Source organism: Triticum dicoccoides, chromosome 2B (genome assembly GCF_002162155.2).
Source record: "Triticum dicoccoides isolate Atlit2015 ecotype Zavitan chromosome 2B, WEW_v2.0, whole genome shotgun sequence".
Classification (NCBI taxonomy): domain Eukaryota; kingdom Viridiplantae; phylum Streptophyta; class Magnoliopsida; order Poales; family Poaceae; genus Triticum; species Triticum dicoccoides.
Genome location: NC_041383.1, coordinates 748,286,166 through 748,311,383, shown reverse-complemented (window position 1 = coordinate 748,311,383; position 25,218 = coordinate 748,286,166). Strand labels below are relative to the sequence as shown.

At 45.0% G+C, this 25,218-nt stretch overlaps 1 pseudogene; it reads right to left on the bottom strand.

The window, feature by feature from the left end:
* Positions 1 to 95: 95 nt before the first annotated feature.
* Positions 96 to 25,218, bottom strand: part of LOC119361313 — an 81,159-nt pseudogene continuing 56,036 nt past the window's right edge.

Sequence of the window (25,218 nt, the reverse complement as noted above, 5' to 3'; positions counted from 1 at the left end):
TGAAAAACAGCAAGTCTGCATATCAATCAACAACATAAGAGACAGTTTGTTAGCAAATCCAGCAGTAAAAAAACACGCTGCTAATTCTTAATATCTTAAACCTGTAAGATTTGTACACACGAAGTCATGTCAGTAATTCTTACGCAAAATCAGTATACCCCGCCGTAGTACTACCCCATCTAATTACCTATACGATTAACATATTAAAGAAAATCATTTCAACATGAATCAGATGAACCATACAGAACTAATTAGGGGATATTTAAGGTGTAAATGCAGGCACATACCTCTGCTTATAGAAGTCTCTTCCACAGCTTGATTACAGATCTAAGCTTCTATATATGAACAAATATGCTATTCAAGTCAGAGGCAGAAAACAAAGAACACTCATTCAATTACCATTTTCTAACCTTTACATTCTCACTCCTCTTCCACGAAAAGGATGCTAACTGAATAATATTAGTACTCCCTGTCATAAAAATGATATTAGTTAGACACCAAGAAATCTAAGGTTGCTGGATTAGTTCAAGGGACACTTTAGACAACCAAACTAACAATAGCACGCACGCATCAGACTCCTCTCTGTTTTTGCGTGGCTGTAGAGAAGGTTGTGGAGGACTGTGTGATCTCACCTGAGAGGACGACATGCCTTTGTTGCCATGCACGACGAAGAGGGGTGCGGAAGGAGCCGGCTGCGTGTGACTAAGATGTTGTGGGGATGGAGACGGCAACGCTCGGACACCACCGATGCAGCCCCTTCTGCCAATTACTTCGAGGCTCCAAGAACCCCCTAACTTTGCCAGTTTGATGTTAATAACATGAGCAAGATTTCCATGTATTATTTTTTGAGCATCAAGTAAACCGCAGCAGCTTTCATCAGCAGCAACAGCAACTCTGTATTTCTCCATAGCACTGGTTGCTCAAAGAGTGCAGGAGTCACTCCCATTTCTGAAACCAATGAAATAAATAAGTTATAGTACTAAAAACACCATAGAACCTCACACTGACTGAGATATTTAAGAGTGAAAAGATTGAACATAGTGAGAGTACAAACCATTTAGTCTGTCAAGAACTTCATTTGCATGGTTGGTTGTGCACCCTTCATTTGCATCCAAGATAAATGAGCAGTCGGGATGCACAAGCCGTATAGCCTTCAGAACTTCTATGTCTGAGTTCAAGTTTTTCCCTACTTTAAGCTTCAGAGTCTGAAACCTTGTCCTCGATATTTTTCTCAGCCAATTGAGCGGCTTCATTTGGGGTCACAATTGGAATCTAAATTCAGAAATAGATGAACTTAACAATTTCGATAAAGCATACCTAAGCTGCTAAGCATGCTAAATTCACTGGAGGGGAAATTTTGATAACCATACCATGATGTCTGTTTTTGTAAACGTCCCGTGATGTCTGTTGTCACAGTGTTTGATGCTCCCCCAAATAATCTCCACAGGGGTATGCGGATGCTGTGAGTGTCACGCCCAATATGCAATACTATCCTAAAGAGACTCGAAGGTCCCACCAAGGATAGAACCGCATATTGATACGCTTTTGCAAGGTGGATATCATTACATCAACATTACATAATAGATGGGGATACATACAAGAGGCATACAATGCCACATGAATACAACATCACAATACATAAGAGCAACATCCGACTACGGATAAACACAAACAGAAACTCAAACGACATCCACCCTGCTAGCCCAGGCTGCCGACCTGGGACCTATCCCCTGATCGAAGAAGAAGCAGAAGAAGAACTCCAAAACAAGCAAACATCGCTCTCGCGTCATGATCATCGCATAACCTGCACCTGCAACTGTTGTTGTAATAATCTGTGAGCCACGAGGACTCAGCAATCCCATTACCATGGGTATCTAGACTAGCAAAGCTTAATGGGTAAAGGAAAGGATAAGTGGTGAGGTTGCAGCAGCGACTAAGCATATATGGTGGCTAACATACGCAAATAAGAGCGAGAAGATAAGCAAAGGAACGGTCGTGAAGCTAGCAATGATCAAGAAGTGATCCTGAACTCCTACTTACGTCAAACATAACCCAAAACCGTGTTCACTTCCCGGACTCCGCCGAAAAGAGACCATCACGGCTACACACACGGTTGATGCATTTTAATTCGAATCTGGTGTCAAGTTATCTACAAACGGACATTAATAAATTCTCATCTGCCACATAACCGCGGGCACGGCTCTCAAAAGTTTATACCCTGTAGGGGTGTCCCAACTTAGCTCATCACAAGCTCTCATGGTCAACGAAGGATATTCCTTCTCCCAGGAAGACCCGATCAGTCTCGGAATCCCGGTTTACAAGACATTTCGATAATGGTAAAACAAGACCAGCAAAGCCGCCCGATGTGCCGACAAATCCCGATAGGAGCTGCACATATCTCGTTCTCAGGGCACACCGGATAGGCCAGCCTACGAGTAAAACCAGCCCTCGAGTTGCCCCCGTGGTGGCCCCGCAGTCTGCCCGGTTCGAACCAACACTCGAAGGAGCACTGGCCCGGGGGGTTAAATAAAGATGACCCTCGGGCTCCGAAAACCCAAGGGAAAAAGGCTTAGGTAGGCAAATGGTAAAACCAAGGTTGGGCCTTGTTGGAGGAGTTTTATTCAAAGCGAACTGTCAAGGGGGGCCCATAAATCACCCAACCGCGTAAGAAATGGAAAATCAAGGAACATAACACCGGTATGACGAAAACTAGGGCGGAAGAGTGGAACAAAACACCAGGCATAAGGCCGAGCCTTCCACCCTTTACCAAGTATATAGATGCATTAATTAAAATAAGAGATATTGTGATATCCCAACATAATCTTGTCCATCATGGAGAAATCTTCAACTTCACCTGCAACTAACAACGCTATAAGAGGGGCTGAGCAAAGCGGTAACATAGCCAAACAACGGTTTGCTAGGAAGGGTGAAAAAGGTTAGAGGCTGACATGGCAATTTGGGAGGCTTGATCAATAAGAGATAGGTAGCGCGGCAAAGCGATAGAACGAAGCAACTAGCATAGCAATGATAGTAGTGAGATCCAGGGTGACGGTCATCTTGCCTGAAATTCCACTAGGAAGAAGAACGAGTCCATGAAGTAGACGAACCAACGTAGTCGAAGGATCCTCACAATCGCAACGTTATCGGAACTAAGAAGCAACACCGGAAAGAAGCAAACAATATGGTAAATGCACAAGCATAAACATGGCATGATGCACAAACAAGCATGATGCATGTCCGGTTTAAAGAGGCATGGCATGACAAAGTGCAACAAACAGTACTACAAGTTAAGTGGAGCTCAATATGCAATGAGTTGCATATTGACGAAACACCACATTCGAGTTATTTAGTTCGCTCTCGATTATGTACCCAACAATATTAAATGTTATTAACATGGCAAGGGGGTGAAGCATAAGTAAACTAACTATTTATGCAGGTTTAAATGAGGCCGAAAACAACAAACAACAATTCCAGAAAATTCTCATGTCCATATTTTAGTTTTGGTACTGTTCTGTCCTAAACCATATTTTAGAGCTGTTAAACATGCAAAACAATGCCACCATGTTAAACTATGCATTTTTCCACCCCATTTACATATAAAGTTTATTTAAAACCGAGCTACGGTTATTTAGTTATGAAATAAATCATTTTAACATGGCATTTGAGAAAATTTAAACAAACAGCATTTTAAACATTTTAAACATGGATGAAAGTGGCATATTATTAATGTACACAAAATTCTAAGCATTTTACATGTTTAAATCATTTTAATCCAATGCACGGTTCATGAGTTATTATATGCATGATGCTTAGGGGTTTTTCTGTAAAACAGTAAATCACTGGATAATAGACAAAATCGCAGAGCCTAAAAATAATAGGCTCTAGGCCTAATCTGGACAGGAAGCCCAACAGAGGAAAAAGGCCGGGGCTGCTCACCAGGCCACTTGGGCCGGCTCGGGTGCGCTGGGCCGGCTGGGAACACTGGCTGGCGACGCGGTCAACGGGCACAGGCAAGCGCTCTGCTCGAGCCAGCGAAGCAGGTAGCAGCGGTTGAAACAGGAGAGCAGCGATGGCGTGGGACTTGCAGGTTAGCGCGCGAGCCGACAAGGAACTCCGACGACGGGTGGCTGACGGCGACGCGAGCGCCGGGAACGGGCAGGTCTGGGCGAGGGGGTCTCGAATCCGGCGGCGCAAGGGAGCTCCAAGATGGGGAGGAACTGCAGGGCCATGGCAGGGAAAATTCAGACAAGTGGCAGGGACAAAGAGAGGGCCAGAGTGAGAGCGAGAGGAGGCGAGGCGACCTGGCCGTGGCCGGCCGGCGGTAGGCGCGGGCGCCCGAGGAGGTGAGGTGGAGGAGCACGGGGAGGCTCGTTCTGGCCAGAGACAAGGCCATGGGCGACGCTGCATCCTGGTACAGAGAGAGAATGAGAGAGAGATGAGATACCGAGAGGAGGAAAACAGAGGAACGAGAGGGCGCGACAGGGGCTCATCTGCTGGTGGCGCTGCTTGCGGTCGATGCCGACACAAGGTGGATGAGGAGGGCGGCTGGCATCCTCGGGAAGAACACCACCGGGGAGGAAGGACGACGAGGTGGCGAGGAGGAGGTCCTGGAGGTGAGGGTCATCGCTGGTTGCTTCGGCGAGCGGCACGAGGCGGCGGGGTCGAGCTCGGGGAGGCACTGGAGGTGGTGGATAGTTTGGATCGGGAGGAGCTGTGGCGGCTGTGGTTGGTGGTTTGGATCGGGAGGGGATCCCGAGGTGGAAGGTGGTGGATGTGGTCTGGAGCTCAAAATGAGGGAGATGGTCGGAGGCTGCTAGTGGAGGGGATGGATCTGGGAAGATACCGATGAAGATGCGGGAGAGAGAGGCGGCGGCGGCGGCTGGGAGGATCCCTAGAAATTAGGGATTTGGTCTCGGTCAAAAGGGATGGACTATATATATACGAAAGGGGATGATTTGGATCCTCCGATCGCGATCGGGCGGCCGAGGAATAAATAGGTAGGGAGTCCAAATAAGAAAATAGAGATGTTTTATAGATGTTTGCGGATGATCCGGACTCATCGGTCATGACAGACCGGTTCGGGTTCGGGGCAGTTTCGGACGCGCGCAAAGGGGTTGGTGGCTGTGCAGAGCGGCTCAAACGGTCGGACAACAAATGAAAGGTTTCTCTTGAAAGGGACAACGAAGGCAAGGGGGGAACGCGGCAACTACGAACGGACGCAAGCTTTATGAAAACATGCAGATGCAATACGCATGATGCTATGCGGATGATGACATGAGATGAAATGCATGACATGAACAAAATGCAAAACGAAAGACAAAACCCAACCACGAAGGAAAATTACAACACATAGCCAGAAATGGCAAGAGTTGGAGTTACAATTATGAAAAGTTACATCCAGAGCGTTACAACACTCCACCACTACAAGAGGATCTTGTCTCGAGATCTAGGATGGCACCGGAGAGAAACGGAAGAGGAAAAGAAGAGGTAAAACTAAGTTGTTCTTCAACCAATGAGTGAAACCACGAACCTTGAGAGGTTGAACAAATTGAAAGAAACAAAAACAACAGAGATGACCAAGATTGCAAACAGTCCGATGGACAAGAGGAACAAGGAATATGATGAGAACCAAGAGCTTAGGGGACAAGGTATGCTTTGAAGCCACTCCGGTTAAAATTAGCTGGACAAGGAATAAGAATAAAGAATTCGGGCAACACTCCGGTTGAAAAGAGATGCATGACTTGATAAGATGAAAAGAACTTGAAGAGATGACACAACACTCCGGTTAAATGGATAAGCACAAAAAGAACATGATCCTCACAATTCGAGATGATGAGTGAAAAGAGCAACATCACAATGCCTCCCGAAGAAAGAATAGAAGATAGATCATTGGAATAACAGAATGGAGAAGAAAATGCCAACTTCTGCCACAAATGAGCTCGGAAAGCACCCTTCCACGAAGGTTATAACGGAGTTGTTGAAAAACCAACACGAAACGAATAAGCTTGTAGTGGGCTTATGGAAAACTTCTCAAAATTGAGGCAAAATTCTGCCACTACGAAAACAAATAATATAATTGATAACACCAACGAGATGGAAAACTTCTTCCACCAAGATGATAGAGACATAACTTGGACCATTGATAATCACCACAATAAAACATTCCTTAGGGAAGGCTTTAGGTGAAATATGACACAAGATAACTCCAACGAAGAGATTAATCGATTTAAAATATCTCATTCTTGACAACATGTGAATCGCGAAACATGAATGAAAATTGTCAAGAATGATATAACACCACCTCAAAAGATAAGGTAGAAAGAATTGCACTTCGAAATTCAAGAATAAGAATACTTGAACTCCTCAGAACAAAACATGTGTTGGGCACCATGTTTATTTTAGAGTATAGGTTGGCGTGTCATAACTTTGAGAGAAATCTTGAATAACAATTGAAGAATGAAGAGAATCCTTGATGAACCACCATGTAGAGCCTCAATGAAGAACTTCGGTAATAAAAGGATGATAAAAAGAAAGAGAAGTTGAAAACACAAGGTGAAGCCTTGCAATGATTTAGATGGAAGTTCGCGACGATAATGCGGAAAACTTGGAACTCTGGAAAAGAAAAGATGAAGCATCTCGAACCGAGAAAAATGACATGATGAACAACTCTGTAAAGAAGAAACTAGATTACTTGGATGAAACAACAATAAGAATTACGTTATGCCTATCCTTCACCAATTTAAATTGATGACAAGCAACGGATTTGGCATACTACTTATTCTCGTAGAAAGGATTAAGAGAGATATAGTGTAAACTTGAGAAGGTATAGATGGAACCATCGGTGGGAGTTGGAAACAACGAATTAGTACTCTAACAGATATGATAACGAAGGAAGTGAAATCTTGAACGAACCACCGTAAGAATTGAAAATGAAAGTAGCAAAAGCACAATTCACCGGGAAGAATTGGAAAACGAAAGAAGATACTTGAGGGGATTTAGAAACATGAGAATGAATAGATCATGAACTGATTAGAGGATATTTGAATGATGCACCGGTAAGGTTTGGAGATAGCTACACGCTGAGAATGAAAAATTATGACATGATAGCCTTCGGAGGAAAGAAGTGGAAACAACTCATGAAATGCTCCGGATGGTAAGAAAAGAATTGTCACAATCAAAAACAATTATGAGGATGGCATGAAGCTAGAACCATGAATCTCTAGAAGAATGGGTAAGGATTGAGAGGAAAACTCTTCTTCGGTCTACAAATGATGACGAGGAACACAACCAAAATTACTGAGATACTCCGGTAAAATGGAAAGCAAGGAGGTTGAGCCAACAATGAAATGATTTGAAATCGATCTTGGAAAGGCATCTGACTGATGAAATTCATTCTTACATCAAACTCGAAAAGAATTATGAATGGCTCCGGAATAATTAGAAGAGTCAGGTAAGATCCTGGGAAAAGACATGTGGGTTAGGGCCCACTAAAGAGGAAAACACCGTTGGAAAGGGATGTTGAACAGATAGATGATGCACCGGAATAATTGAAATATTTGAATGAGGTGACGACCTCGAATTAATTCGAACACAAACGAATCTCCTGAGATGTCTTGAACACTCCGGAAGGATAAACTGGCGAGAGGCAAACGAGCAAGGAGAACACTTGATCCAAGGAAAAGAATATAATCGACCCGAGAAACTTGAATTGAGTCCACCGGAGAAGAAATAGAGTTGAAGAAACACAAACGAGACAAGAATCCACTGGTTGAAATAATTGAGGGAAGACTGAAGGGGCTCCGTACGAATGAAAGTTGATGCTCGAAAGAGACTCAAGCTTCGGGAAGAAAAATGGTGGGAGGGCGGGAAAAACAAAGGCAACTTGGACAAATAGCTTGAAGAGAAAACACCGGTTGAAATGATTGAGGAAAGAATGCAAAGGCTTCACATGAATAGGATGGATCCTCGATTACGGACTCCGACTCCGAGAAGAAAAAGGGTGGGCGGGTGGGAAAAGAAAACATCTGAGGATTAAACTTGCAAAAATGGAGAGGGTCGAATCGTCTTGACGAGAAATGCACCGGATGAAAAGAGCTGAGAACCAACGAACAGAAACCAACTGCGTGATCCTAAGGAAAATTTGAAGGGGAAGAGAAGTAATTCAAAACACCTACGTCAAGATTCCTCACCAGAGCGACGAGGGGACTGGGGAGTAAAATGAATTCCTACTCTCCGATATAACTAGACTCCAAAAACAGTTTTCTACTAGACTCGACAACGGCCAAGCTACACGATCAAACAAGGGGGGTTCCTAAGGTCGGTCGAGGCTCTGATGGCAACTTGTCACGCCCAATATGTGATACTATCCTAAAGAGACTCGAAGGTCCCACCAAGGATAGAACCGCATATTGATACGCTTTTGCAAGGTGGATATCATTACATCAACATTACATAATAGATGGGGATACATACAAGAGGCATACAATGCCATATGAATACAACATCACAATACATAAGAGCAACATCCGACTACGGATGAACACAAACAGAAACTCAAACGACATCCACCCTGCTAGCCCAGGCTGCCGACCTGCCCTGATCGAAGAAGAAGCAGAAGAAGAACTCCAAAACAAGCAAACATCACTCTCGCGTCTTGATCATCACATAACCTGCACCTGCAACTGTTGTGGTTATAATCTGTGAGCCACAAGGACTCAGCAATCCCATTACCATGGGTATCAAGACTAGCAAAGCTTAATAGGTAAAGGAAAGGATAAGTGGTGAGGTTGCAGCAGCGACTAAGCATATATGGTGGCTAACATACGCTAATAAGAGCGAGAAGAGAAGCAAAGGAACGGTCGTGGAGCTAGCAATGATCAAGAAGTGATCCTGAACTCCTACTTATGTCAAACATAACCCAAAACCGTGTTCACTTCCCGGACTCCGCCGAAAAGAGACCATCACGGCTACACACACGGTTGATGCATTTTAATTCGAATCTGGTGTCAAGTTATCTACAACCGGACATTAACAAATTCTCATCTACCACATAACCACGGGCACGCCTCTCGAAAGTTTATACCCTCCAGGGGTGTCCCAACTTAGCCCATCACAAGATCTCACGGTCAATGAAGGATATTCCTTCTCCCAGGAAGACCCGATCAGTCTCGGAATCCCGGTTTATAAGTCATTTCGACAATGGTAAAACAAGACCAGCAAAGCCGCCCGATGTGCCGACAAATCCCGATAGGAGCTGCACATATCTCGTTCTCAGGGCACACCGGATAGGTCAGCCTACGAGTAAAACCAGCCCTCGAGTTGCCCCGTGGTGGCCCCGCAGTCTGCCCGGTTCGGACCAACACACAAAGGAGCACTGGCCCGGGGGGGTTAAATAAAGATGACCCTCGGGCTCCGGAAAGCCAAGGGAAAAAGGCTTAGGTAGGCAAATGGTAAAACCAAGGTTGGGCCTTGCTGGAGGAGTTTTATTCAAAGCGAACTGTCAAGGGGGTCCCATAAATCACCCAACTGCATAAGGAACACAAAATCAAGGAACATAACACCGGTATGACAGAAACTAGGGCGGCAAGAGTGGAAAAAAACACCAGGCATAAGGCCGAGCCTTCGACTCTTTACCAAGTATATAGATGCATTAATTAAAATAAGAGATATTGTGATATCCCAACATAATCTAGTCCATCATGGAGAAATCTTCAACTTCACCTGCAACTAACAACGCTATAAGAGGGGCTGAGCAAAGCGGTAACATAGCCAAACAACGGTTTGCTACGAAGGGTGAAGAAGGTTAGAGGCTGACATGGCAATTTGGGAGGCTTGATCAACAAGAGATAGGTAGCGCGGCAAAGTGATAGAACAAAGCAACTAGCATAGCAATGATAGTAGTGAGATCCAGGGTGACGGTCATCTTGCCTGAAATTCCACTAGGAAGAAGAACGAGTCCATGAAGTAGACGAACCAACGTAGTCGAACGGATCCTCATAATCGCAACGTTATCGGAACTAAGAAGAAACACCAGGAAGAAGCAAACAACATGGTAAATGCACAAGCATAAACATGGCATGATGCACAAACAAGCATGATGCATGTCCGGTTTAAAGAGGCTTGGCATGACAAAGTGCAACAAACAGTACTACAAGTTAAGTGGAGCTCAATGTGCAACGAGTTGCATATTGACGGAACACCACATTCGAGTTATTTAGTTCGCTCTGGGTTACGTACCCAACAATTTTAAGTTTTATTAACATGGCAAGGGGGTGAAGCATAAGTAAACTAACTATTTAGGCAGGTTTAAATGAGGCCGAAAACAACAAACAACAATTCCGGAAAATCCTCATGTCCATATTTTAGTTTTGGTACTGTTCTGCCCTAAACCATATTTTAGATTTGTTAAACATGCAAAACAAGGCCACCGTGTTAAACTATGCATTTTCCACCCCATTTACATATAAAGTTTATTTAAAACCGAGCTACGGTTATTTAGTTATGAAATAAATCATTTTAACATGGCATTTGAGAAAATTTAAACAAACAACATTTTAAACATGGATGAAAGTGGCATATTATTAATCTACACAAAATTCTAAGCATTTTACATGTTTAAATCATTTTAATCCGATGCACGGCTCATGAGTTATTACATGCATGATGCTTAGGGGTTTCTGTAAAACAGTAAATCACTGGATAATAGACAAAATCGTAGAGCCTAAAAAATAGACTCTAGGCCTAATCTGGACAAGAAGCCCAACAGAGGAAAAAGGCCGGGGCTGCTCACCAGGACACTTGGGCAGTCTCGGGTGCACCGGGCCGACTGGGAACGCTGGCTGACGACGCGGTCAACGGGCACGGGCAAGCGCTCTGCTCGACCCAGCGAAGCAGGTAGCAGCGGTTGAAGCAGGAGAGTAGCGGCGGCGTGGGACTTGCAGGTCGGCGCGCGAGCCGACAAGGAACTCCGACGATGGGTGGCTGACGGTGACGCGAGCGCCGAGAACGGGCAGGTCTGGGTGATGGGGTCTCAAATCCGGCGGCGCAAGGGAGCCCTGAGGCGGGGAGGAACTGTAGGGCCATGGCAGGGAAAATTCAGACAAGTGGCAGGGACAGAGAGAGGGCCAGAGTAAGAGCGAGAGGAGGCGAGGCGACCTGGCCGTGGCCGGCCGGCGGTAGGCGCGGGCGCCCGAGGAGGCGAGGTGGAGGAGCACGGGGAGGCTCATTCTGGCTGGAGACAAGGCCATGGGCGACGCTGCATCCTAGTACAGAGAGAACGAGAGAGAGATGAGATACCGAGAGGAAAATAGAGGAACGAGAGGGCGCGTCGGGGGCTCATCTGCTGGTGGTGCTGCTTGCGGCCAGCATCGATGCAAGGTGGTTGAGGAGGGAAGCTGGCGTCCTCGGGAAGAACACCGTCGGGAAGGAAGGACGACCAGGTGGTGAGGAGGAGGTCCCGGAGGTGTGGGTCGTTACTGGTTGCTCCGGCAAGAGGCGCGAGGCGGCGGGGTCGAGCTCGGGGAGGCACGGGAGGTGGTGGATGGTTTGGATCGGGAGGAGGTGTGGCGGCTGTAGTTGGTTGTTTGGATCGGGAGGGGATCCCGAGGTGGAAGGAGGTAGATGTGGTCTGGAGCTCAAAACGAGGGAGATGGTCGGAGGCTGCTGGTGGAGGGGATGGATTTAGGAAGATCCCGATGAAGATGCGGGAGAGAGAGACGGCGGCGGCGGCGGCTGGGAGGATCCCTAGAAATTAGGGATTTGGTCTCGGTCAAAAGGGATGGACTATATATATACGAAAGGGGATGATTTGGATCCTTTGATCGCGATCGGGTGGCCGAGAAATAAATAGGTAGGGAGTCCAAATAAGAAAACGGAGATGTTTTATAGATGTTTGGGGATGATCCGGACTCATCGGTCACGACAGACCGGTTCGGGTTCGGGGCAGTTTCGGACGCGCGCAAAGGGATTGGTGGCTATGCAGAGCGGCTCAAACGGTTGGACAACAAATGAACGGTTGCTCTCGAAAGGGACAACAAAGGCAAGGGGGGGAACGCGGCAACTACGAATGGATGCAAGCTTTATGAAAACATGCAGATGCAATATGCATGATGCTATGCGGATGATGACATCAGATGAAATGCATGACATGAACAAAATGCAAAATGAAAGACAAAACCCAACCACGAAGGAAAATCACAACACATAGCCGGAAATGGCAAGAGTTGGAGTTACAATTATGAAAAGTTACATCCAGGGCATTACAGTTAGCTACCGCGACAATCACTGCCATCTCCACTCCTGCTTCGGCTTTCGTTAGAGAAAAGAACAAGTAAGTACACATCAGAGGAAGATTCTCTTGTCCAAACACTTTTGGTATCAGGGGGAAAAATACTGAGAACTAGATAATATATCCTATTAAGTTCCAAGAGAAGAAATTAAATCAGTTGTATCTGGACTAAAAGGATCGGAATCTAAGAACTAAGAACCAACTTTCCTTTGAAGGTAGGACTTCTATGGTTTTGGACGTAGTATTTCTTTATTATCCTGGCTTTTGTTGAGAGTCCCTCAATTACCATTTATTTGGGGTAAAATTTTTCTATGCAGTTATCATACCTTTTGGGCATGAGCCAGTGGTCAACAACCTTAATTGGTCCAGAGCCCTAAAGGCAATCTCCATCTACATCAAGGCCTAAGATCCAAAAATAAATTTCCCATCCTTCCATCTACATCTGCTAAAAGAATTGACTTCTAAACTCTGAAGTCTGTCTTCTGGAGCAGAACTCCTCAAACTGTCAAACTCCAAAATTGTACCGAAAACTGAACCTAAATTGCTTGCCAAGAGTATGAACTCAAACAGGTGTGGATGTCTCACCAAGGCGAAGGCGTGTCCGGGGAGCGAATCAGCGATGTCCTGGAGCATGGCGCCGAGGGGCCCGATCCGCGCGGCAATGAGTGCGGCACAAGCGCGGGCGACGGCGGCGAGCGCGGCGGGCTGGTCCTCTACGGTGACGGAGGTGAGGACCGGGGCCTCGCCCCAGCTGACGGGGCCGCTAGAGAGCTCGAACCGCATGGCGACACTGGCGACGACCTCGACGTGTGAGGAGGCGATGGTGATGAAGGAAATATGCCCTAGAGGCAATAATAAAGTTATTATTTATTTCCTTATATCATGATAAATGTTTATTATTCATGCTAGAATTGTATTAACCAGAAACTTAGTACATGTGTGTATACATAGACAAAACATAGTGTCCCTAGTATGCCTCTACTTGACTAGCTCGTTAATGAAAGATGGTTATGTTTCCTAACCATAGACATGTGTTGTCATTTGATGAACGGGATCACATCATTAGGAGAATGATGTGATGGACATGACCCATCCGTTATCTTAGCATTATGATCGTTACAGTTTCATTGCTACTACTTTCTTCATGACTTATACATGTTCCTCAGACTATGAGATTATGCAACTCCCGAATACTGGAGGAACACCTTGTTTGCTATCAAACGTCACAACGTAAATGGGTGATTATAAATATGCTCTACAGGTGTCTCCAAAGGTGTTTGTTGGGTTGGCATAGACCAAGATTAGGATTTGTCACTCTGTGTTTCGGAGAGGTATCTCTGGGGCCTCTCGGTAATGCTCATCACTATAAGCCTTGCAAGCAATGTGACTAATAAGTTAGTTGCAGGATGAAGCATTACGGAATGAGTAAAGAGACTTGTCGGTAACGAGATTGAACTAGGTATGATGATACCGATGATCGAATCTAGGGCAAGTAACATAACAACGACAAAGGGAACACCATATGTTGTTATGCGGTTTGACCGATAAAGATTTCCGTAGAATATGTAGGAGTCAATATGAGCATCCAGGTTCCGCTATTAGTTATTGACCGGAGATGTGTCCCGGACATGTCTACATAGTTCTCAAACCCGTAGAGTCTGCACGCTTAATGTTCGATGACAATTTGTATTATGAGTTATGTGTTTTGATGACCCAAGTTCGTTCGGAGTCTCGGATGAGATCACGGACATGACGAGGAGTCTCGAAATGGTTGAGATATAAAGATTGATATATTGGAAGGTTATATTTGGGCACCAGAATGGTTCCGAAGTGTTTCGGGTATTTTTCGGAGTACCAGGAGGTTACCGGAACCCCCCGGGGAGTTGATGGGCCTTAATGGGCTTTAGGGGAAAGGAGAGAAGGGCCTCAAGGGGTGGCCGCACCCCCCCCATGGGCTGGTCCGAATTGGACTACGAGGGGGCGGCGCCCCCTCCTTCCTTCTCCCCTCTTCCCCCTTCACTCCTTCTCCTAGTTGGAATAGGAAAGGGGGGGGGCGAATCCTACTTGGACCCGGAGTCCAAGTAGGACTCCCCCCCCTTGGCGCGCCCCCTGTAGGGCCAGACTCATCCTCCTTCCTCCTTTATATACGGGGGCATGGGGCACCGTAGAACACACCAAGTTTTGCTTAAGCCGTGTGCGGTGCCCCCCCCCCTCCACAATTACACACCTTGATCATATTGACGTAGTGCTTAGGTGAAGCCCTGTGTCGATAACATCATCATCACCGTCGCCATGCCGTCCTGCTGATGGAACTCACCCTCATCCTCAACTGGATCAAGAGCACGAGAGACGTCATCGAGCTGAACGTGTGCTGAACGCGGAGGTGCCATATGTTCGGTACTTGGATCGGTTAGATCGCGAAGACGTTCCACTACATCAACCGCGTTACTAAACACTTCCGCTTTCGGTCTATGAGGGTACATGGACACACTCTCCCTCTCGTTGCTATGCATCTCCTAGGTAGATCTTCCATGATTGTAGGAAAAATTTGAAATACCACGTTCCCCAACAGTGGCATCCAAGCTAGGTCTATGCGCAGATGTTTTATGCACGAGTAGAACACAAAGAGTTGTGGGCGATAATAGTCATACTGCTCCACCAACGTCTTACTTTGATTCAGCGGTATTGTTGGATGAAGCAGCCCGGACCGATATTACATGACCGCGTTCATGAGACTGGTTCAACCGACGTGTTTTTGCACATAGGTGGCTGGCAGGTGTCTGTTTCTCCAACTTTAATTGAATCAAGTTTGACTATGGCTGGTCCTTATTGATGATTAAAATAGCACACTTGACGAAAAATCGTCGTGGTTTTGATGCATAGGTAAGAACAGTTCTTGCTAGAAGCCCGTAGCAGCCACGTAAAATTTGCAACAACAAAGTAGAGGACGTCTAACTTGTTTTTGCAGGGCTTGCTGTGATGTGATATGGTCAACACATGATGTGATATAAATTGTTGTATGAGATGATCATGTTTTGTAACAGAGTTATCGACAACTGTCAGGAGCCATATGGTTGTCACCTTATTGTATGCAATGCAATCGCCATGTAATTGTTTTACTTTATCACTAAGCGGTAGCGATAGTCATAGAAACAATAGTTGGTGAGACGACAATGATGCTACGATGGAGATCAAGGTGTCGCGCCAGTGACGATGGGGATCATGACGATGCTTCTGTGATGGAGATCATGAGCACAAGATGATGATGGCCATATCATGTCACATAATTTGATTGCATGTGATGTTTATCTTTTATGCATCTTATTTTGTTTAGTACAGCGGTAGCATTATAAGGTGATCCCTTACTAAATTTCAAGGTATAAGGGTTCTCCCTGAGTATGCACCGTTGCTACAGTTCGTCGTGCCGAGACACCACGTGATGATCGGGTGTGATAAGCTCTACGTTCACATACAACAGGTGCAAGCCAGTTTTGCACACGTAGAATACTCGGGTTAAACTTGACAAGCTTAGCATATGAAGATATGTCCTCGGAACACTGAGATCGAAAGGTCAAACGTGAATCATATAGTAGATATGATCAACATAGTGATGTTCACCATTGAAAACTACTCCATCTCATGTGATGATTGGACATGGTTTAGTTGATTTGGATCACGTGATCATTTAGTGACTATAGGGATGTCTGTCTAAGTGGGAGTTCTTAAATAATATGATTAATTAAACTTTAATTTATCATGAACTTAGTCCTGATAGTTATTTTGCATGTCTATGTTATCGTAGATCAATGGCCCATGCTACCATTCCTTTGAATTTTAATGCGTTCCTAGAGAAAGGTAAGTTGAAAGATGATGGTAGCAATTACATGGACTGGGTCCGTAACTTGAGGATTATCCTCATTGATGCATAGAAGAATTACATCCTGGAAGCACCGCTAGGTGCTAGGCCAGCTGTAGACACTACTGATGACGTTAAGAACGTTTATCATGAACTTAGTCCTGATAGTTATTTTGCATGTCTATGTTATCGTAGATCAATGGCCCATGCTACCGTTCCTTTGAATTTTAATGCGTTCCTAGAGAAAGCTAAGTTGAAAGATGATGGTAGCAATTACATGGACTGGGTCCGTAACTTGAGGATTATCCTCATTGATGCATAGAAGAATTACATCCTGGAAGCACCGCTAGGTGCTAGGCCAGCTGTAGACACTACTGATGACGTTAAGAACGTCTGGCAGAGCAAAGTTGATGACTACTCGATAGTTCAGTGTGCCATGCTTTATGGCTTAGAATCGGGACTTCAAAGACGTTTTGAACATCATGGAGCATATGGGATGTTATAATAGTTGAAGTTAATATTTCAAGCAAATGCCCGAGTTGAGAGATATGAAGTCTCCAACAAGTTCTATAGATGCAAAATGGAGGAGAATAGTTCTTTAAATGAACACATACTCAGAATGTCTGGGTACCATAACCACTTGACTCAGCTGGGAGTTAATCTTCCTGATGATAGTGTCATTGAAAGAGTTCTTCAATCACTACCACCAAGCTATAAAGGCTTCATGATGAACTACAATATGCAAGGGATGAACAAGACAATTCCCGAGATCTTTGCAATGCTAAAGGCTGCGGAGGTAGAAATAAAAAAGGAGCATCAAGTGTTGATGGTCAACAAGACCACTAGTTTTAAGAAAAGGGCAAAGGGAAGAAGGGGAACTTCAAGAAGAACGACAAGAAAGTTGTTGCTCAGGAGAAGAAACCCAAGTCCGGACCTAAGCCTGAAACTGTGTGCTTCTACTGCAAAGGGATTGATCACTAGAAGTGGAACTGCCCCAAGTGTTTGGCGGATAAGAAGGATGGCAAAGTGAAAGGTATATTTGATATACATGTTATTGATGTGTACCTTACTAATGCTCGTAGTAGCGCCTGAGTATTTGATACTGGTTATGTTGCTCATATTTGCAACTCGAAACAGGGGCTATGGATTAAACGAAGATCTGCTAAGGACAAGGTGACGATGCATGTGGGAAATGGTTCCAAGGTCGATGTGATCACCATCGGCATGCTACCTCTACATCTACCTTCGGGATTAGTTTTAGACCTGAATAATTGTTATTTGGTGCCAGCGTTGAGCATGAATATTATATCTGGATCTTGTTTGATGCGAGACGGTTATTCATTTAAATCAGAGAATAATGGTTGTTCTAATTATGTGAGTAATATCTTTTATGGTCATGCACCCTTGTTGAGTGGTCTATTTTTGTTGAATCTTGGTCGTGGAGATACACATGTTCATAATATTGAAGCCAAAAGATGTCAAGTTGATAATGATAGTGCAACTTATTTGTGGCACTGCCGTTAAGGTCATATTGGTGTAAAGCGCATGAAGAAACTCCATGCTAATGGGCTTTTGGAATCACTTGATTATGAATCACTTGGTGCTTGTGAACCATGCCTCATGGGCAAGATGACTAAAACTCCGTTCTCTGGAACAATGGAAGGAGCTACTGACTTATTAGAAATAATACATACCGGTGTATGCGGTCCAATGAGTGTTGAGGATCGTGGCGGGTATCGCTATTTTCTTACCTTCACATATGATTTGAGCAGATATGGTTATATCTACTTAATGAAGCATAAGTCTGAAACATTTGAAAAGTTCAAAGAATTTCAGAGTGAAGTGGAAAATCATCGTAACAAGAAACTAAAGATTGTACGATCTTATTGTGGAGGATAATATTTGAGTTACGAGTTTGGTCTTCATTTGAAACAATGTGGAATAGTTTTGAAACTCACGCCACCTGGAACACCACAGCATAATGGTGTGTCCGAACATCGTAACCGTACTTTATTGGATATGGTGCGATCTATGATGTCTCTTACTAATTTACCGCTATCGTTTTGGGTTTATTCTTTAGAGACGGCTGCATTCACTTTAAATAGGGCACCATCGAAATCCATTGAGACGACTCCTTATGAACTGTGGTTTGGCAAAAAACCAAAGTTGTCTTTTCTTAAAGTTTGGGGGTGCGATGCTTATGTGAAAAGGCTTCAACCTGATAAGCTCGAACCCAAATCGGAGAAGTGTGTCTTCATAGGATACCCAAAGGAAACTGTTGGGTACACCTTCTATTACAGATCCGAAGGCAAGATATTCGTTGCTAAGAATGGATCTTTTCTAGAGAAGGAGTTTCTCTCGAAAGAAGTGAGTAGGAGGAAAGTAGAACTTGACGAGGTAACTGTACCTTCTCCCGAATTGGAAAGTTGTTCATCACAGAAATCAGTTCCAATGATTCCTACACCAATTAGTGAGGAAGCTAATGATGATGGTCATGAAACTTCAGATCAAGTTACTACAGAACCTCGTAGGTCTTCCAGAGTACGGTCCGCACCAGAGTGGTACGGCAATCCTGTTTTGGAAGTCATGTTACTAGACCATGATGAACCTACGAACTATGAGGAAGTGATGATGAGCCCAGATTCCGCGAAATGGCTTGAGGCCATGAAATCTGAGATGGGATCCATGTATGAGAACAAAGTGTGGACTTTGGTGGACTTTCCGATGATCGGCAATCCATAGAAAATAAATGGTTCTTCAAGAAGAAGACCGACGCTGATGGTAATGTTACTGTCTATAAAGCTCGACTTGTTGCAAAAGGTTTTTGACAAGTTCAAGAAGTTGACTACGATGAGACTTTCTCACCCGTAGCGATGCTTAAGTCTGTCCGAATCATGTTAGCAATTGACGCATTTTATGATTATGAAATTTGGCAGATGGATGTCAAAACTGCATTCATGTATGAATTTCTAGAAGAAGAGTTGTATATGATACAACCAGAAGGTTTTCTCGATCCAAAGGGTGCTAACAGTGTGCAAGCTCCAGCGATCCATTTATGGACTGGTGCAAGCCTCTCGGAGTTGGAATAAAAGCTTTGATAGTCTGATCAAAGCATATGGTTTTATGCAGACTTTTGGAGAAGCCTGTATTTACAAGAAAGTGAGTGGGAGCTCTGTAGCATTTCTAATATTATATGTGGATGACATATTGTTGATTGGAAATGATATAGAATTTCTGGATAGCATAAAGGGATACTTGAATAAGAGTTTTTCAATGAAAGACCTTGGTGAAGCTACTTACATATTGGGCATCAAGATCTATAGAGATTGATCAAGACGCTTAATTGGACTTTCAAAATGCACATACCTTGATAAAGTTTTGAAGAAGTTCAAAATGGATCAGTCAAAGAAAGGGTTCTTGCCTGTGTTACAAGGTGTGAAGTTGAGTCAGACTCAATGCTCGATCACAGCAGAAGATAGAGAAAAATGAAAGTCATTCCATATGCTTCAGCCATAGGATCTATCATGTATGCAATGTTGTGTACTAGGCCTGATGTGTGCCTTGCTATAAGTATAGCAGGGAGGTACCAAAGTAATCCCGGAGTGGAGCACTGGACAACTGCCAAGAACATCCTGAAATACCTGAAAAGGACTAAGGATATGTTTCTCGTTTATGGAGGTGACAAAGAGCTCGTCGTAAACAGTTACGTCGATGCAAGCTTTTACACTGATCCTTATGACTCTAAGTCGCAATCCGGATATGTATTTTTATTGAATGTTGGAGCTGTAAGTTTGTGCAGTTCCAAGCAAAGCGTCGTGGCGGGATCTACGTGTGAAGCGGAGTACATAGCTGCTTCAGAAGCAGCGAGTGAAGGAGTCTGGATGAAGGAGTTCATATCCGATCTAGGTGTCATACCTAGTGCATCCGGTCCAATGAAAATCTTTTGTGACAATACTGGTACAATTGCCTTGGCGAAGGAATCCAGATTTCACAAGAGAACCAAGCACATCAAGAGACGCTTCAATTCCATCCATCATCAAGTGTCAGAGGGAGACATAGAGATTTGCAAGATACATACTAATATGAATGTTGCAGACCCATTGACTAAGCCTCTTCCACAAGCAAAACATGATCAGCACCAATACTCCATGGGTGTTAGAATCATTACTTTGTAATCTAGATTATTGACTCTAGTGCAAGTGGGAGACTGAAGGAAATATGCCCTAGAGGCAATAATAAAGTTATTATTTATTTCCTTATATCATGATAAAATGTTTATTATTCATGCTAGAATTGTATTAACCGGAAACTTAGTACATGTGTGAATACATAGACAAAACATAGTGTCCATAGTATGCCTCTACTTGACTAGCTCGTTAATCAAAGATGGTTATGTTTCCTAACCATAGACATGTGTTGTCATTTGATGAACGGGATCACATCATTAGGAGAATGATGTGATGGACATGACCCATCCGTTAGCTTAGCATTATGATCGTTACTATTTCATTGCTACTGCTTTCTTCATGATTTATACATATTCCCCAGACTATGAGATTATGCAACTCCCGAATACCGGAGGAACACCTTGCATGCTATCATATGTCACAACGTAAATGGGTGATTATAAAGATGCTCTACAGGTGTCTCCAAAGGTGTTTGTTTGGTTGGCATAGATCAAGATTAGGATTTATCACTCCATGTTTCGGAGAGGTATCTCTGGGCCCTCTCAGTAATGCTCATCACTATAAGCCTTGCAAGCAATGTGACTAACAAGTTAATTGTGGGATGAAGCATTACAGAACGAGTAAAGAGACTTGCCGGTAACGATATTGAACTAGGTACGATGATACCGATGACCGAATCTTAGGAAAGTAACATACTGATGACAAAGGGAACAACATATGTTGTTATGCGGTTTGACCGATAAAGATCTTCGTAGAATATGTACGAGCCAATTTGAGCATCCAGGTTCCTCTATTGGTTATTGACCGAAGATGTGTCTCGGTCATGTCTACATAGTTCTCGAACCCGTAGGGTCCGCACACTTAATGTTCGATGATGATTTGTATTATGAGTTATGTGTTCTGATGACCGAAGTTTGTTTGGAGTCCCGGATGAGATCACAGACATGATGAGGAGTCTCGAAATGGTCGAGATATAAAGATTGATATATTGGAAGGTCGGGTATTTTCCGGAGTACGGGGAGGTTACTGGAACCCCCCGAGGAGTTGATGGGCCTTAATGGGCTTTAGGGGAAAGGAGAGAAGGGCCTGAAGGGGTGGCCGCACGATCCCGATCCTTTTCTCCTCTACCCCCTTCCCTCCTTCGTAACGCCCCCGATCCGATGCGCCAGGTGTCCTCCAGATATTCGCTGTAGTTTCCATGTCATTTGCTTGCCTGTTCCATTTTGCCATGTCATCATCTGCATGTTTTTCAAAACTTGCATCCGTTCGGGTTCCGCCGGTTCTCTCCGTTGTCCGTTCGGAGTCCAGACACACTCGCACGCGCCCGCGGCACCTCCGAAATATTATTTTATAAGTGGAATAAAAATGTTCTCGGAATGGGGTGAGAGTTGGCGTGCGGTCTTATTATAGTGTAGGTAGACCGGCTGTCAAGTTTTGTCGCATTCGAAGCCCATTTTATAGCCCAACCGTTAAACATATAGTAGTACCGCTGCCGGTACCTTCGTTGGACGTTTTGGTCTCCGAAACTGCCACCGGGCCTCTCTCTCTTCTCTCCCTAAGCCCAACACCTTCTTTACATAGCCCACCTAGGCCTGTCTAACCCCCCCCCCTCGTGATCGGATCCGTCGGATCACGATCGGAGGCTCCAAAACGGCCTCAAACCCCCCAACCCTAGCCCCTCCTGCTATATATGGACACCCCTTGTCCATTTTGGGCAGCCTAGCCCCTTCACCTACCTCTAGCCATCCACCTCCTCAGAATCCGCGCTACACCACCCTTGCCTCGCCACTTGTCGCCACCCCTATGGCCAGCCGCCGCCAGCCACCACCAGCGCCAGCTCCCCCGACCAACCCAGCGGCGCCACGTCGCCACCTGACCGCGCTGCACCCAATCCCCTCGCGCCACGCGTCCCCTCCAGCACCTCCACCGCCGCTGGCCCGTCCAGGCCCGCGCGGGGCCTGCCAAGCCCATCGGGGCCCGGGTCGGCCCGACCCCGCGCCGCCGCCAGCTCCCTGCTTCGCCCCGCACCTCCAGCTCGCCACCCGAGCGCCTCCGCCCCGCCGTCGTCGCCGGCAACCCGATGGACCCCTCGTCTCGCCCGGAGTGTGCCGCCTCCACCCCAGGCCAGGCCGCTCTCGCGCCCTCCTTCTTCTCCCTCCTCCCTAGCTCCCTCTAACTCCCTCTCGCGTGCCCCTGTAAGAGCCGTCGGAGCCGTAAGACACCGTCGTCGGAGTCCCTCCGGCGACCTCCCATGACCGGATCCGGCCGATCCCCACCGGATCCGCGTGCCCCGCCATCACTCCGCCCCTCTCCGGCCATCTTCGTCGCGTCGTCTCACCAGAATCGCGCCGCCACCGTCCTCCAGTTCGTCGGGGGCTCGCCCGAGCGCCCGTTGACCGTGTCCGGCCACGTGGGCCTCCATGCGGGCCAGATCCCTGCCAGCGCGCCCCGCGGCCCAGCTAGCTTCCCCGGCCTGCTGCAGCCCCTTCCCCAACTAGGCAGAAGCCCATGGTGAGCAACGCCTAAACTCCGCCCCGTGCGCCGAATAGTTACATAGCGCTCATCTATTTTTTTCCAGAAAATGACCAAGTCCCTAGATTTCTACTTCATGTGCCCCTATTCATCGCATCATATCTCATAGCATACTGCTCCGTTTGATGCATATAATATGTCGAAATGTTCATTGTGAAATGCTCTGCATTTTTTCCATTGTGCCATGCTTGTTTTGGTTCATCTTGATGCCCTAATAATCGTTGTAAGAGTGCTATATGATGTTTACTGTTGTCTGTTATCAGAACTTGATGTTTTGTCATTTTTGTTGCATTTGATGTGTGCATCTTATGAGCATGATCTCTACATGTGTTTTGAACTATGCCATGCCTTCTTTACAGAGGTGCAATCCATGTATTTTTGTGAGTATTGTAGCGAGTGCATCGAGCTCGTGAAGTAGGGTATTTGCTGTTACTGTTTTGCTAGGCTGAATCTGTTATATCATGATGCTATGTAAACCTGCTGCTACTAGTCATTCTTTGCATAATCTGGAGATGTTCACTAAGGATGTTTTGTTACACATGTCATGCTCTATCCATCCATGCCTTGGTTTGCATTTATAGCTTGCGGTAGATTGTTCATATCATGCTCCAAAGTTGCTAAATAATGTTTGTCAGCCTGTTAACATTAAGTTCAGTTTTGCCATGTATTTTGCTAGTGATCCATGCACACTATGAACTTGTTATTGCCATGCTTAACTTCATAAACATGTTTTATTACTGTTGGCCACCTTGTTATGCCATGTATTGCTCTGTGATGACTGGTACAAGCTCACCAACATGCCTACTTATTGTTGTTCCTGCCATGTCTGAATCTGTCATATCATTTGCCATGTTTACATGGGTGCCATCATATTTTCTGTGCCCTTTTGGCTCATGGTCATTAAGGGAATTTTGTTCTATGCAATTAGTTGGTTCATGCAATGTCTTTGTTTGCCAGGATATGTTCCTGTAACATGGTGTTTTATAGCTCTAAACATTGCAACCTGATGTTGTTTCTGCCAAGTCTGTGAACTGTTATTATTTGCAATCTTGCCATGTCATTTTGAGCATGTTCTAGTGATTTCTGGAGATAGCTCAGTGTTCACGTTTTGTCTTTCTTTACCTGTACATCACGTCCATGCCTTTTGTTATCATGTTAGGGTGCTGTAGAATATTTTTTTGATGCTTGCTAGATGCCTAGTTGTTGTTTTGGACAACTTGTCCTTTAAACTTGTATAGAGTGTATGCGTTGCACCGTTGCTCCGTTTTGAGTGTGTCCTATATGAAACTTGCTTAGAATTGCATGTAGTTTCATATTATCATGTTGCATCCTTGTTTTGAGGTGTTTGCTTGATTTTTGGATGCATTTTGCATCAATGCCATGTTTAACTTGTTTTGCTCATATCTTCTAGGCCGTAGCTACGAACTAAATGAACTTTATATGTAACTTGACTAGAATTTCGTGTAGATCTTCTTGGTGCATCTTAACTTGCTGTTTAACAACCTGAACATAAGGTTTATTCAGTTCTGGACCATTTTCTAAACTTGCATATGAGGACTTACCGGAATTGTTATATGTTGTTTCTGGCCTCATTTAAACTTGCCTTGATGTGTTGTTCTTGTTTGCATCATATCTTGCCATGAGTAGCTTCATGTAGCTTTGTCATGCATCATACTTGCTTGAGCATCATGCCTTGTTCATGTGTGGTGTGTTTACCATGTTGTATGCTTCTTCTCGATAGTTCCCGTTTCGTTGCGATCGTGAGGATTCATTCGTCTACGCTTGGTTCGGCTTCATCCGTTCATCTTATTCATGGACTCGTTCTTCTTCCTTGCGGGATTTCAGGCAAGATGACCGTCACCTTGGATCTCACTACCATCATTGCTATGCTAGTTGCTTCGTTTTATCGCTTTGCTGCGCTACCTATCACTTGTTCTTCAAGCCTCCCAATTTGCCATGTCAGCCTCTAACCTTTTTCACCCTTCCTAGCAAACCATTTCTTGGCTATGTTACCGCTTTGCTCAGCCCCTCTTATAGCGTTGTTAGTTGCAGGTGAAGTTGAAGATTGCTCCATGATGGACAGGGTTATGTTGGGATATCACAATATCTCTTATTTAATTGATGCATCTATATACTTGGTAAAGGGTGGAAGACTCGGCCTTATGTCTGGTGTTTTGTTCCACTCTTGCCGCCCTAGTTTCCGTCATACCGGTGTTATGTTCCCGGATTTTGCGTTCCTTACGCGGTTGGGTGATTTATGGGACCCCCTTGACAGTTTGCTTTGAATAAAACTCCTCCAGCAAGGCCCAACCTTGGTTTTACCATTTGCCTCACCTAGCCCTTTTTCCCTTGGGTTT